Below are 14446 nucleotides of genomic sequence, written 5' to 3'. Positions count from 1 at the left end.
TGGATGACACTTGGTCATCCAAAGTCCAGGGGAGGCAGGTCGGGCATGAGAAACTGTCTAGAGAAGGATCATCCTGAGATTGTTTCCACAAACCAAGGGAAGTAGAAACTTAAAGGAATTTCGGGTAACTCGGAGGGGGGGAAAAATAACTTCCAACTTATTTCTTCACCTCTTTTAAAGATTGAGGTGTGAGCAGGTCGCTGCCTGCAACTCTGTTTTTTGATCTTTTTCAGTTTGCATTTCAAGCTCAGTAGTCTATGGTAGGTAGCACTGGGACACTTAGGGGTCAGGAGTGTCTGTCTGCTGGTGAGACCAGGAAGAGGCAAAAAACGTCTTTTCCCAGGTCTTTGCTGATTTTCATGTTCATTGGCCGAAAAAAAGGACATCTGGTTTTCTGCACCAGACTTGCCTGTTCTTCTTTAAAATGACTTTGTCAAAAGAGCATTGATACCGAAAATACCTTGACAGTTAGAATGAAAGAAGCATCTTGTCCTTCCCATCCATGCATGCCTTTCCCTCAGATAGAAGCCAAGAGTCTGGGTGGTTTCTGAGATTCCAGTCTGACCTTAATTTGCAGGCTCCACCCAGCTCTTCATTCACTTTGCCTCCCACCACTCTTTTGCTTAGAGCTTGGGGGAACCCTGCATGTTGGTTCCTCTAGTAATATGACATAAAGGTGCTATGAAAGAGGCCTTCTGAGTGGATTATGTACTCTCAGGGCCTCTAAAAGCATCTTGGTGATTCTTCCCAGCATCCCATGAGTTAGACACAACCAATCCTTCCTATGAACAAGGAGTCCAGTTTAAGGAAGTCTTGCCCAGGCTCTTGATACAAGTGAACAGTACAGCTATGACCCACCCCCAGGTTTTCCTGCTTCAGAAACCACAGACTTATTGGATGTTAGCTGTCTGTCTCACCCTAAGCACCCCCGTTCTGCTTGTGGGCTCAGGAAGAGCGGCAGACATCATTGGAGTGGCTTAGGCAAAGGAACTTGCCAGAAGAGTCCTCTAATTACAAGGCTGGGTTTGGACCCAGGCTGACTGGCCTCAATTCAGGTATCAGAAGCCATGAAGAAAATCCCATATGAAGAAAACCTGCCATCTGTTAAAACCTGAAAGTTATCCATAAATGCTATTCCTTATTTCTGGTGTGGTAAACTGCACACTTCTTGGCAGAATAAATGCCATCACCTGGGCCTGGGCACGCCACGGTTTGGCCATTCTGTATGTAGTTGTGTGTGAAGGAGACAGGCCCAGATAGCGTTCATATCGACTGTATCTCTAGTGACAGAAAACTATAGGAAGCACAAGTGTCCTGCACAAGATCCTTGTTTTGAGCTTTTGAAAGGGTCCTTACCTCTCTGGGATCAGAAGGGAAGAAAATTTTGTCTTTGGAAACTGCAAGCGATGTTAGGGCTCAAAGCTTTTCTAGCTTGAGAATGTGTACTACTGAGTTTATTGTTTTTTTTTTTTTTGGTTTTTCGAGACAGGGTTTCTCTGCAGCTTTTTTAAGAGCCTGTCCTGGAACTAGCTCTTGTAGACCAGGCTGGCCTCGAACTCACAGAGATCCGCCTGCCTCTGCCTCCCGAGTGCTGGGATTAAAGGCGTGCGCCACCGCCGCCCGGCTGAGTTTATTGTTTTTGAGGTGGGCAGATCTCTGGGGACTCTGTTGCGCTATGATGGCATTTCACTGTCATCTCCCAAAGTTCACGGCTGTCTTCTTCTAACCCAGTGCCACCTGTCTTCGCTTCACTGGCCAGTGGAAAACGGCTCAAGTCTCCCAGGAGCCGCCAGGCCTGTTTTTCTTTAGTGTGACAGTTGGTGTCCCTGATTTTGGCATATATGCTTAATTCAGAGTATCTGAATGTGTTCTTTATATGCTATCCCAAGTATTCATTGTATTATTTGGCTTTTATTTTGTTGTTATCTTGCTTGAAGATCGATTTGTGTTCAATTTGATAGAAATAAACGTTTTTCTGCTTGATGCATTCAGTTCCTTTAGTGTTTGTGGCTGTTTATACACAAAGTTTTCAGGAGTTTGCTCTCGGCTGTTTACGCCACGCGATGGCTTTTCTGTTAGCCACAGTTGCCCCTAATGTGTAAACGAGACAAACAATGAGTGTAACCTAAACCAAGTAGCGGTGGCAAGCTATGCTTCTGGTCCTGTTCGTTTTCCTGCTATTGGCTTGTTAATGTTCCCTCATGTTCCTTGTTTGACCTGCCCTTTACTCGTTAGTTCTGTTCTTTTTTTTTTTTTTTTTTTTTTTTTTTTTTTTTTTTGGTTTTTCGAGACAGGGTTTCTCTGCAGCTTTTTTTAGAGCCTGTCCTGGAACTAGCTCTTGTAGACCAGGCTGGCCTCGAACTCACAGAGATCCGCCTGCCTCTGCCTCCCGAGTGCTGGGATTAAAGGCATGCGCCACCACTGCCCGGCGTTAGTTCTGTTCTTACAGAAGCTGGAGCCAGAGCCCTTTGTAATGTTGTCTGGTGGGAGCTTGGGCCATGAAAGAAGTACCTACTGGCCTTTCGCAACCCTGGTATGGCCTTCTCCTCTTGGGGGCCTTCCAGTAGCTGAAACCAGCTGGAAGCAAGTTCTAAACCCATGCATGTCCTTAGGAAGGGCAGGGGAAGGCCATCTGAATGGGATGGCTATGTGGCAGGTTGTCAGATGGCTGAGACACCCACGCTCCCTCATTGGTGGAGGAGTTCACAGCCCTTCTCTCTGGACTTCTTCATACTTGGACACTTGCCTCACTGACGTCACTGAGGGTAGACAGATTGTGCCACTTCAGAGCTGACTATGGAAGAGTCAGAAACCGTAGTGAGGTGAACAATGCCTTGGGACTCTTAAAAGGGAAAACTCAGAGCAATGATGCACCCCATCCATACTGGGCGAGTAGTATCTGAAAATAAAATCGCTTTTTTTTTTAAAAAAAGGTTTATTTATTTATTATGTATACAACATTCTGCCAGAGGAGGGCGCCAGATCTCAGTACAGATGGTTGTGAGCCACCATGTGGTTGCTGGGAACTGAACTCGGGACCTCTGGAAGAGCAGCCAGTGTTCTTAACCTCTGAGCCATCTCTCCAGCCCCAAAATTGGTTTTTAAAAACTATAGAGACTTTTAATTTAGTTTCTAAAATACTTGTTGCATTGCAGTGATGTCAGAGGACAATGTGTGAGAGCCAGTTCTCCCTTGCAATGTGGGTCCTAGGGATTTGATGGCAAGTACTTTTGCCTTTTGAGCTATCTTGCTGGCTCTGGATTGGGTTTATTACTGTAGGATGGCATAACCTAAGAGGACTAAGGGAGCTGGGCACAGGAGTGCGATTTGCCATCCAGTTGTTGCTGATTATCTTGTCAAACTTCATTAAAGTCTAAGGATACAAATATAAATCTTCACCCCTGACTCTCCCAGTTGTCTGGAGAGCATGCGTGATTACAATTAACCTATTCATTGAGAGAACTCTTAGCTAAGGAGAAGCCAAGGGATGGTTAATGTTTGAGCTGAGTTTTGCCAGAACGTCTAGGCAGATGCGGTAGAGTGTGCGGGGAGGTTTGGGTGTGCGCGAGAGGCAGAGACCACATGTGAGACAGGTAAGGCTTGCTGGGGAAGGCAGGCCTTGCACTTGGCTGGTGAGAGACAGCATAAGATGCCTGCCAGAAATTATGTCCAGTTTGCATGGCAGAAAGTCACCCCACCTCAGGTCTGAACTGAGAAGTGACTTCAGTTAAGGGGATGATTAGACTATCAGGAGCAGAAAAAGGAAACCACTCCCAGGAGGAAGTGAGGAGCGAGGTGAGAAAATGGGGAGGAGCACGAGACAGTGGAATGATGACCTCCGACAAAAGGGAACCACTGCTGCTAACCTGTTGCTGCCACTCCCTTCCTGTGGCTTGTCGTTGCCCACTTGTTCGCTTGCCTCAGACCTGTAGTTTGCCCGTATTTGCCATTTCAGATTTTAACTTGGCCAAGTAGCAGCAGATCCTTGTGGACCAATTTGAGACTTTAGAGAGGACGATAAAGGAACGAGAGTCGTCTTGGTGACTAAGTGTGAGCATAGATGTGGATGCCATGGGAGATACGGTGGGCTGTCTGATGCCAGGCAGTGGGCCACGCAGCAGTTTCTCATGATGACCCGAGACTGGTGGATTTGGTCAAGCCTGTCCACTCGGTCAGTCAGTGGTTTAAGGGACTTCACTGACCACCGCTCAGCTCTTTTTCCTCTTTCTGACTCCCGTTATCCTGGTACTCTGGGTCCTGGTCAAGATGGTAAGAAATCAACTGACGAGGAACTAAGCAATTAGGTTCTCTGTCAGGCTTCTCTCCCGACCAGGGTCCTGGGGGTAGTCCCTTTAACAAGCCAGGAAAGCCTCCATGGAGGATTCTCTCATATCTGATCAGGTGCTGACATTCTCTATCCCGCCATCTAAGGCTATGAATCTGGAGAGAACACAATTGCCCGACAAGGAGTAATCAGGAATAGAGATGGATGCCAAATGCAGCTCTATGAAGCTAGAGCAGCCACTGTCTCTGGAGATGGTCTATATATACCAACAGTCCATTGATTGTAACACCATTAAGTATACCATTTCACATGACTCATCGTGACTGCAGGACAAACATAACAACCGTGGATACATGGGTCATAAGTCCTTTCCACAATACTCTGTGAGTGAGAAGAAGGAAGGATGAAATTGCTTAGACCTGAGAAAGCCATTTTCTCCATTTAAATTTCCCCCTTATTTTCTCATTTACTTGTTTTGATCTTTTCCCCTACAAACACACACAACACACACACACCATTATGTATATTGTGAGTGGAGTTGGTCTCTTCCCCCCACCCCACCATTTGTGTTTCTAAAGATCGAACTCACTTGGTAACAAGCACCTTTACTCTCAGAGCCATCTCCCTGACCCTGGTCTTATCTGAAGAAAAAAAAAATAGTTTCTTTAGTTCGAACCCAATAAACTAGACCTATAATGTAATTTCCACATGAAAGTCTTGCCTAAAAATTAATATTGGTATGTACAAGTGTGGGCAAGAAAATGAGGACTCTGAAAACAATAGCTACTTAAATCTGAGTCCATACATCCTTAAAAAAAATAAAGCCAACAAAAGGATAAAATTGTATTTAACTCATATATAGCTAGGACACAATACTGCAAATTTTTATTTGGATGGGGAAATAAATATCAGAGATGAGTACCAGCTCTGGAGCCCTTGTAGAAACAGTTAAATAGGATTTATATAAAAACCCATAGAACAAAGATTCCATGGAATCTTAAGACACCAAACTTAAAGATACTGTTCATTAAGAAGTGTATTTGAGGGACCTAAGGATGTAGCTTTGTTTGTAGCTTTGTTTCCATAGCATGTTCAAGGACCTGGGACCACATAGATCTGAAGTTAATGAACAGCACTATAAAAAATAAATATTTCAGTGCACCAACAGGAGAGGGTGCTGTTGAGTAAGGCTTCATCCTTGCAGTAGAAACACCTGGTGCAGGAAACTCCAACAACATTTTGAAAAAGCAGAAAAAGCATCCACTAGCCGCACATTAAAATGAATGTGTGTGTGTGTGTGTATGTGTGTGTGTGTGTGTGTGTGCCTCTGTTCAAGTGTAGAAGTCTGAAGACAAGTCAGCAGGATTGTCTTAGAGTTCTCTTATTCCATCATGTGGGTGATTGAAATCAAGCTTGAGCTTGGCAGCAAGTGTTGTCTTTACCTCTGAGCCATCTTTCCAAGACTCTACAATTTTTAAAAATAACTTATTATGATTTATTTAACTTTATTTTATGTTCATTGGTGTGAAGTTGTCAGATCCCCTGGAACAGGAGTTACAGACAGTTGTGAGCTGCCATGTGGGTGCTGGGAATTGAACCTGGGTCCTCTGAGAGAGCAGTCAGTGCTCTTAACCGCTGAGCCATCTCTCCAGCCCTACAAAATTACTTTTAAGAGGAAATAAATCGGTAGTCTAAAATAGGATTCTATAGCTTATAAGGACCATCCAAGACCCAACTTTAGTCCAGAAAGGAAATTGTACTCCACCACCCCAGTAACGAACCAACCAGGGAAGCAACAACAGACAAAAGCACCACAAATCAGAAATGCAGTCCTGAGCAGGACACGATGAAGAAGCTGTAAATGAGAGGTGATACAGCAACACAGAGTGAGACAAAGGTCCTAAGAAGTAACTTACACGGGTTACAAGGGAGTCCAAATTCAACAAGGCATACAAAGAAGACATGGACATGGGAAACGAAAACTCATAGGTTTAAAATAATAAAAAGGTGAAATGTTCAGAAAAAAACAAAACAAAACAGCTATAGGGGATGGAGAAGACCCAACACACTTAAAATCGAATCCTCCAGAAGAAGAAAAACCCATGAATCAAAATTAACATTCAAATTCATAATGCCATATCCCTTATAAAAAATAGGTTTAAAAGCTGGGCGGTGGTGGTACACACCTTTAATCCCAGCACTTGGGAGACAGAGGCAGGCGGAACTCTGAGTAAGAGGCCAGCCTAGTCTACAAAGTGAGTTGCAGGACAGCCAGGACTGTTACACAAAGAAATCCTGTCTTGAAAAACGAAACTGGGCTGGAGAGATGGCTCACAGGTTAAGAGCACTGGTTGCTTTTCCAGAGGTCCTGAGTTCAATTCCCAGCAACCACATGGTGGCCTATAACCATCTGTAATGAGATCTGGGGCCCTCTTCTGACCTGCAGGAATACAAGCAAAACACTGTATGCATAATAAATGTATCTTTTAAAAACAAGCAAAAAATAGGTTTAAAACCCCTGAGCCTATATATCACTTGAACTCAGAATGCTTAGCGTTAAAACATTCTTCAAGAAACGGAAAATTCTGGGGTCCTGCGCACAGTCCAAGCAATTCATACACAGGCAAAACAGCGGTGGGATAGTTAGTACTGAAGGACAGAAACCTCCAGCTCGCTGACCTTCAATAGTCAGGGCTATGGATAAGTAGTCTCCAGACATTCGACTCACACTAAGGCCTCACTTGGGACTCTGTTACTACCCGATGACAAGCATCAGCGAAGCTGGGAGCTGAATGGAGCGAGCACAGCGAGAACTGTGCTGTATACAGAGTTTCATTAATTGAAGAGACAAAAGGAAAGCGGTCGCAGACCAGTAGAAATGGTGTGGGAAAGAAAAAAAAAAACTGGAGAAAGAACAGACAAAGACCAACTAGTTCATGCCGAAGTGAAAGACAAGAGAATCAGCTCCCTTTGTGCCAGGATGGTTTGTGAGCAAGGGAGACAGTTAGTGGGACCAGACCTAGAAAAGACAAAACGGTGTCAGTGTGGAAGCAAAGGGAAGGAAGAGCAGTCGTCATGGTGGAGGTTTCTTTCCTAAAGATGAGAGTTTTGCTGTCGATTGCAGAATTTCTCTCAGGGGCCAGTGGAGGTAGGAGCATAATGCCCCCTGGTTCTTCACGAGGAACCAGCCTCTCAGCGTGATGAGCACCGTGGTGGCTTTGAGCGAGTGATCTCAAGTCAAGAAGCTGTGTGAGAGTCAAGAGCAGAGGTAGATGCAGCTAGCAAACCATTTGCCAAGATGTGACTCGTGTGGGGAGCCACTCCCCAAATCTAAAGTTAAGAAAAGATAGGCCACAGACAGACACAATCTTCATCGTCTTTGGTGATTCAGAGAACCCAAGGGATTCTCAGTGTTCCAATTCTGAAAGTGCTTCCAAAGAGAAATCTGGAAAGGGGCAGGGGGGGGGGGGACAGGAAAACTTCCTGAAACTATAAAAAAGAAGTCTAAACAAGGTCCAAAGCTACAGAGAAACCCTGTCTCAAAAAACAAAACAAAACAACAAGCAAAAACCCAGGTATACAGCAGTTGCAACTAAAATAATTCCGAAACACGGGCAGAGTATACAAGGACAATGAAAGCCGTAAGAAATTAGATTTTCCATTTTGATATATGGAAGTGGATTGAGGCCCCAAAGTGCTGGGCTTCATAAGGAGGGACACCTGACGTGGCTCCCACCACCCAGAGTAAGGTCGCATAGGAAATACCTGCGACATGGAAGTCTACCCAGCGTCAAATTTATAGGGTCAGCATCTTTTAAGCTGCAAATGCTTCTGTTTATTTACAGGCAGCACCGTGAATATGCTCTATTTTGAAAAAAATGTACAAGTCCAAAATTGAAAATAAACTCCTGTTTTCTGACTTACTTAGGCAAAGAAAAGAAAAAAAATCAAGCTAGGATGGAATTTGATCATGTTGTTCCTATTCTAGATTAAAGCACCTTTGTTGTATTTCTTGATACAGGGTAGACATTTTAAAAAGCAAATCTATGCTTTTTTTGTTTTTGTTTTTTGAGGCAAGGTTTCTCTGTGTAACAGCCTTGGCTATCCTGGAAGTCACTTTGTAGACCAGGATGGCCTCAGAATCACAGAGGTCTGCCCACCTCTGCTTTCCAAGTGCTGGGATTAAAGATGTGCACCACCACCATCGGCAAATTCAGGCATTTTATTCATTTAAATATAGAAACTGTAACAGTTTTTTTAAGAGATTGAGAAACCTGCAGGTAGTTGCACACAACTATAATCTCAACTGCTCTGGAGGTTTGAAAGTTCAAAGCCTGTCTGGGCCACGTAGTGAGGACAAAGCCAGCCTGGTAATATAGCCTTACCCTGTCTCAAAATAACATTTTTAAAAAGGGTGATGGTGAGGAGGTTAGTAGTCAGTACCCAGTATCATAACAGGAAATAAAATTACTATTTTTTGCTTTTATTTTTGGAGAGTATCACTTTGTTACCACAACTGACCTGAGAGCCTAGAACTCCTTAGAGAGCCGCCTGCCTCTGTCTCTAGAGTGCTGGGATTAAAGGCACCATCACCATCCCTGGCAGTTTATACCTTTTTCAATCTAAAACATTTTTTTTTCCAAAATTAATGTTTAGTTCTTTTTGTTTGTTTGTTTTTTAATCTACAGATTTAAAACATTCCTGAATCTATTTACCTAGAGCCAATAGCTAAAATTTCCCCCATAATTGTTTGTTTCAATTTTTTGGCTAAAACTGTTTTTAAAAAACATTTTAGCCTGGTCTACAAGAGCTAGCTCCAGGACAGGCTCTAGAAACTACAGGGAAACCCTGTCTCGAAAAACCAAAAAAAGAAAAAAGAAAAAAAAAAACATTTTATTTGTGTGTGTGTGGCGGGGGGGGGGGGGGGGGGTTGGCTGTTCATAAGCCACAGTGCATATGTGGAGGTTGGTGGACATTTTTCAAGAGTCAGTTTTCTCCTCCTATTGTGAGTCCCAGGGATTGAATTCAGATTTATCAGGTTTATACAGCCCGTGATTATACAGCAATCTTGTAGCCATTGGTCCAGACTTTTGAAACGTGCAGACACCACGAATCTTCGTGGAGGTTCATAGCTGTGGTCAGAGCTGGAATACTGGTCCAATCTTTTGTCACAGGAGTGGAGCTGCCTGTGAAATCTCCTTGGTTGCTACACCTTGGTGTGATGGAGCCGTTCAGTGATGGTTTAAGGTACTGGGGTGTCTCCCACAGCTAGCAGTGTGGGAGGCCATGAGTGGGATGAGTGGGGTATGCCTGGAAATGGATGTGCTTCTGGGAGAGGCCTGGCTCCTATCTTGTATCCTCACTGAGATCTGAATCTCTGTTTCTCCACCCACACCGTGGCTAGTGTCACTCTGCCCTTAGCGGCAACTGATGGTGCGCTAGTTTTTGCCAGTATGCTCTGCTGGATAGTACCCAGAAGGTGATGAGGCATACAGAAACATGATGATCTTTCCAACTCAATGATGCCAATTCTTGTGGAAACATGAGTCTTTCATGCAAATTGCAAGTTTGCAAGCAGCTAGAGCCCACAGAAAGAAGTGCTGGGACTCAACTGTCCTGCTCTCTGGTATATCAGAGGTCCTACTTGATAATACTTAATAGGGCAGATAGTTGCTAACTATGGAAATAAGGATATGATGCTATATTGAAAATGTTTGAATAATATAATACCTGGGCTTGATTTTCCTTTGGTCAGTGTAATCAGTCCAGCCCTTCTCTTTCAATAAACACACAGATCTCCAGTAAATTGTGTTTGAATAGTTTAGTGGGTTTTTTCTTTCCTTCCTTCCTTCCTTCCTTCCTTCCTTCTTTCTTTCTTTCTTTCTTTCTTTCTTTCTTTCTTTCTTTCTTTCTTTCTCTTTCTTTTGAGACAGGGTTTCTCTGTGTAGCCCTTGCTATCCTGGAACTTGCTTTATAGCCCAGGCTGGCCTTAAACTCAAGAGATCTGCCTGCCTCTGCCTCTCAAGTGCCGGGATTAAAGGTGTGTGCCACTATACTTGGCCTGAATAATATTGTAAAAAATAATCTATTTATTTATTATGTGTATGTGACCATGTACTGGTGTGTGCACATGGATGCAGGTGCCCTTTGAGGCCAAAAGAGGCTATGGGATCCCCTGGGGCTGGAGTTGCAGGCAGTTGTGAACTGCCTGATCTGGCTCTGGGGACTGGACTTGAGTCAGCTGGAAGAGCAGACATTTTGCTAGATCTATGTCTGAATAATATTAATAAATAGTAGTTATTTTATGTATATGAATATTTTGCCTCCACGTATGTCTGTGTACCACATACGTGCCTTGAAGGCTGGAAGATGGCATCAGATCCCTAGGAACTGGAGCTATACAGATGGTTGTGAGTTACCATGTGGTTGCTTGCAAGGCGTTTGAATTTGGAACCTCTGAAAGAGTAGCCAGTGCTTTTTTTTTCTTTTTAAAAAAAGGTTTGTTTGTTTGTTTGTTTATTTAGCCTGCAAGCACGAATCACCACAAACCAGAAGAAGGCACCAGATCTTATTATAGATGGTTGTGAGTCACCATGTGATTGTTGGGAACTGAACTCAGGACCTCAGGAAGAGCAGCCAGTGCTGTTAACCACTGAACCATCTCAATAGCCAGGTCTGAATAGTCTTACAGTGTTTTAATGAATATGAAAGGTAAGGCTCAAGTTATGAAGATTTAAGCATGTTATCTAATTTTAAATTCCTTAAATAAAAATGAATGTGTCTGCCTGCACAGTTTTAGGAATGTGGACTGTGGTATCATGAATTAGACAAAGGTTACATAGAGGGACTGGAGAGAAGAAAATGGTAATCTGAATTCCTTTTTTTTTTGACCACTTTGGCCTGGCATCTGTGGGGTCCGTGATGAGGCAGTGAGAGAAAGCTTGCCCTTTGAGAAGGATCTAGCAGTGGTCACAGTGTGTGCTGGACTCTGTAGAAGCCGAGCACACTGAGCAGGAACACACGAATGGCTCGTTTGAGGTTTCTTCCAGAAGGTGTACTCAATCCACGCTGTAGGATTTGGGACTTTATTCTTTTCTCTTCTACTTTAGCTTCTTTTTCCCTCCAAAATTTGCCTAAATTACCCAGGACACCTTGGAGCTCGCCATTCTCCCATCATCCCCTCTTGATAGCTGAGGTTGCAGAAGTGTTCCTGCAACATTTAATGTTGAATCTTGTAAAGCAAAAGATCTTTAAAACTGTCTTTGGGATAAAATATTCAAAGCATGAAAATTTGTTTCATTTTCAACTATACGACAACATGCTCCCAGTGCTGACGTTTTATAGTTTTTCATAATTATGGAAATATTTAAGAGAATACACACTTGCTTTTGTCACCGCAGCATTGAAACGTTAGTCACAAAAGCCTGCTTATGTTTTTTTGGTTGAGCTCATGAAGGTAGTTTTTTATTTTATTTTTATTTTTATTTTTATTTTTATTTTTGGTTTTTCAAGACAGGGTTTCTCTGCAGCTTTTTTAGAGCCTGTCCTGGTAGTTTTTTATTTTTATTTTTTTCATTTCATGTGGTCCCTCCGAGACAAAACACTAGAAAATAACAACACACCTTCTGTCTGTGGGAAACACGTGCATAGAAAGTGCATGGGGAGCTTGCTTCCTTATAAGCCTCCAGCAGGGTGTTTTTGCCTTCCTTATGTAGATCATAATTTAACTTTCTTATGACATTTGTAAACTTTTTTAATATGGAGGAATTATTTTGAGGGACTTTTAACAAATGAAGGCAATCTGTTTCGTTGAAGTCATTACGATTTTTAGTAAATAATTAGTAATTCCAAAGTAACCATATTAACCATTTCAAAGAACAGGCAATAACCTCCGAAACAATGAGGGTTCTAGCCAGAATAGTTTCCATGGGAGAGGGACTATTTTTTTATTTCAACTTTGCTATTAATTTCTAGTTTTTTGCAATGTTGTCAAAAAAGGAATTTTAGATTAATTATTTCTACTTTAAGGAACTGTATTTGTTTGGTGCTGGGATTAAGCTTCATGCATCACGTATGCTCAGCCGGTCCTGCAGTGCTGGGTTATGTCACTAACTTCATGAAATACTTGAGGTTACTTATATTCTCTTTTGATGTTGTCATTATAGAACAGGAATTTCTGCTACATTATCATTTTTCCTCCCCATTTTTAGTTATTTTGTAGTCATCTAATGTGCTGGTGTATCAATTATTGTATAATTGAATTAAAAAAAATTTTTTTACTAAGTGAAAAGCTGTCTATGTGATGTTAAAAGGAATACAGATTAGTATATAAAGTTCACACCATGTAGAGAAATATAACAGGATGCCTTTAAGTCTTTCACCAAGAAAGTGAGCTCAATATTTTGGTGCCGCTTTTCTTACTATAGATGTAATCCATTTCTCGGTCAATAATCTGTGCTATTAATAACAAAATCAACATCATGAAAAAGCCCCATGTGCTATATCATAGCAAAGAATGCCTTGCATGACTTTTAAAAAAGGATTTATTTGATTATATTATGTGTATGTGTTTTGCCTGCATGCATGTTTATGCATCACATGTGTGCTCGCTGCCAGTGGAGGTTAAAAGAGGACATCAAATTCCCTGGGATGGGAGTTACAGATAGTTGTGAGTGGCTATGTGGGCCCTCAGGGAGAGCCACATGTGCTTTTAATCCCTGTGTCAACTCTCCGGACCTAAAATGTATGCACATATGTGCCGGTGTGTGCGCGTGGAGGTCAGAGGGCAATCCTGGGTGTCATTCTCAGGAAAACTATCCATACCTTCTGAGACAGGGTTCCTCATTGGCTCAGAGCTCACCAATTAGTCTAGGCTAGCAGGCTAGCAAAGCCCCAGAGTCTTTGGTAGGAGTTCCTCCCTACAGACCCTCCTTCCGTTTATGCTGAAAATTATGGATTCCTACAGTAAATACAGCTTCTTCTCTATCTTTTTGTTTTTATAATCTTGTGTAAGTAAGTCAAAAATTTCTTCCTGTAAATCATAAACCATTTGAGAAGGATTAGGGTGAGCCATCAAATGCATCTTAACCTTTTGCAGGTCATACTTGCTTTCATTAAACTTTAAAGGTGTAATACAATAGGCTGTAACCTTCCAATCACATTTTAATTTTATCTGTTCCTTTAGTATTTCTAATCGATCCCCTAACAATACAACAGCTTGCTTCAAATCAACAAATTTATTAACGATCTCATGATCTATCTTATTTTGTTCAGTTCAAAGTTCTGTTGAATGTTTATGCCAGTCTCTAAGGAGCGCTCAGCTGTTTGAATTTCTTTATGAAGCGACACTCTCTGCACACCTGCTACCACTGTTTAGGCTGTCCTGGGTGTGGAGCTTTATATGCTCGTCACTCTTTGTCTTGGTAACTTTTCTACTGCTGTGAAGATACACTATGACCAAGGCAGCTTATACTAACATTTAGTTGGGGATGCACGTTTCCAGAAGGTTCAAGTTCATGGCCATCATAGAAAGGAATATGATGTCAGGCAGGAAGGCAGACAGACAGGCATAGTTTTGGAGTAGTAACTGAGAGCTTACATGTTGAGATAACAATCATGAGTCAGAGATGTAGAGAAAGAGCTAACTGGGGATGGTGTGAGTCTTTTGTGTAATAGGAGACCACTCACTTGCTTCCTGACTGCTCAGACCCGAATAATCACACAGAAACAACTATATTAATTATAATACTTTTTGGCCTATTAGCTCAGGTTTCTTATTAAGTAACTCTTACATCTTAAATTAACCCATTTTTATTATTTTATATTTTACTACGAGGCTTGTGGTTTGTTACCTCTTGTTTCTTGGGCAGCTCCATGGCACTTGCCTCCTTCAGCAGCTACATGGCTTCTCTTTGACTCTGCCTACTTCCTCCCTCTCCCTCTCTATCTATCTGTCTATCTATCTATCTATCTATCTATCTATCTATCTATCTATCTATCTCTATCTCTTCCAGCCTAGCTATATTCTTCCCTGGCATAGTCCAAAACATCAACCAATAAAAGCAACATATATACAGAAAGACATCCCACATTACTTTTGAAACCTCAAAGGGCACCCCAGTGGCACACCTCTTCCAACAAGGCCACTCCTCCCGATCCCTC

Source organism: Arvicola amphibius, chromosome 6, assembly GCF_903992535.2.
Source record: "Arvicola amphibius chromosome 6, mArvAmp1.2, whole genome shotgun sequence".
Classification (NCBI taxonomy): domain Eukaryota; kingdom Metazoa; phylum Chordata; class Mammalia; order Rodentia; family Cricetidae; genus Arvicola; species Arvicola amphibius.
This window is presented reverse-complemented; position numbering follows the sequence as displayed.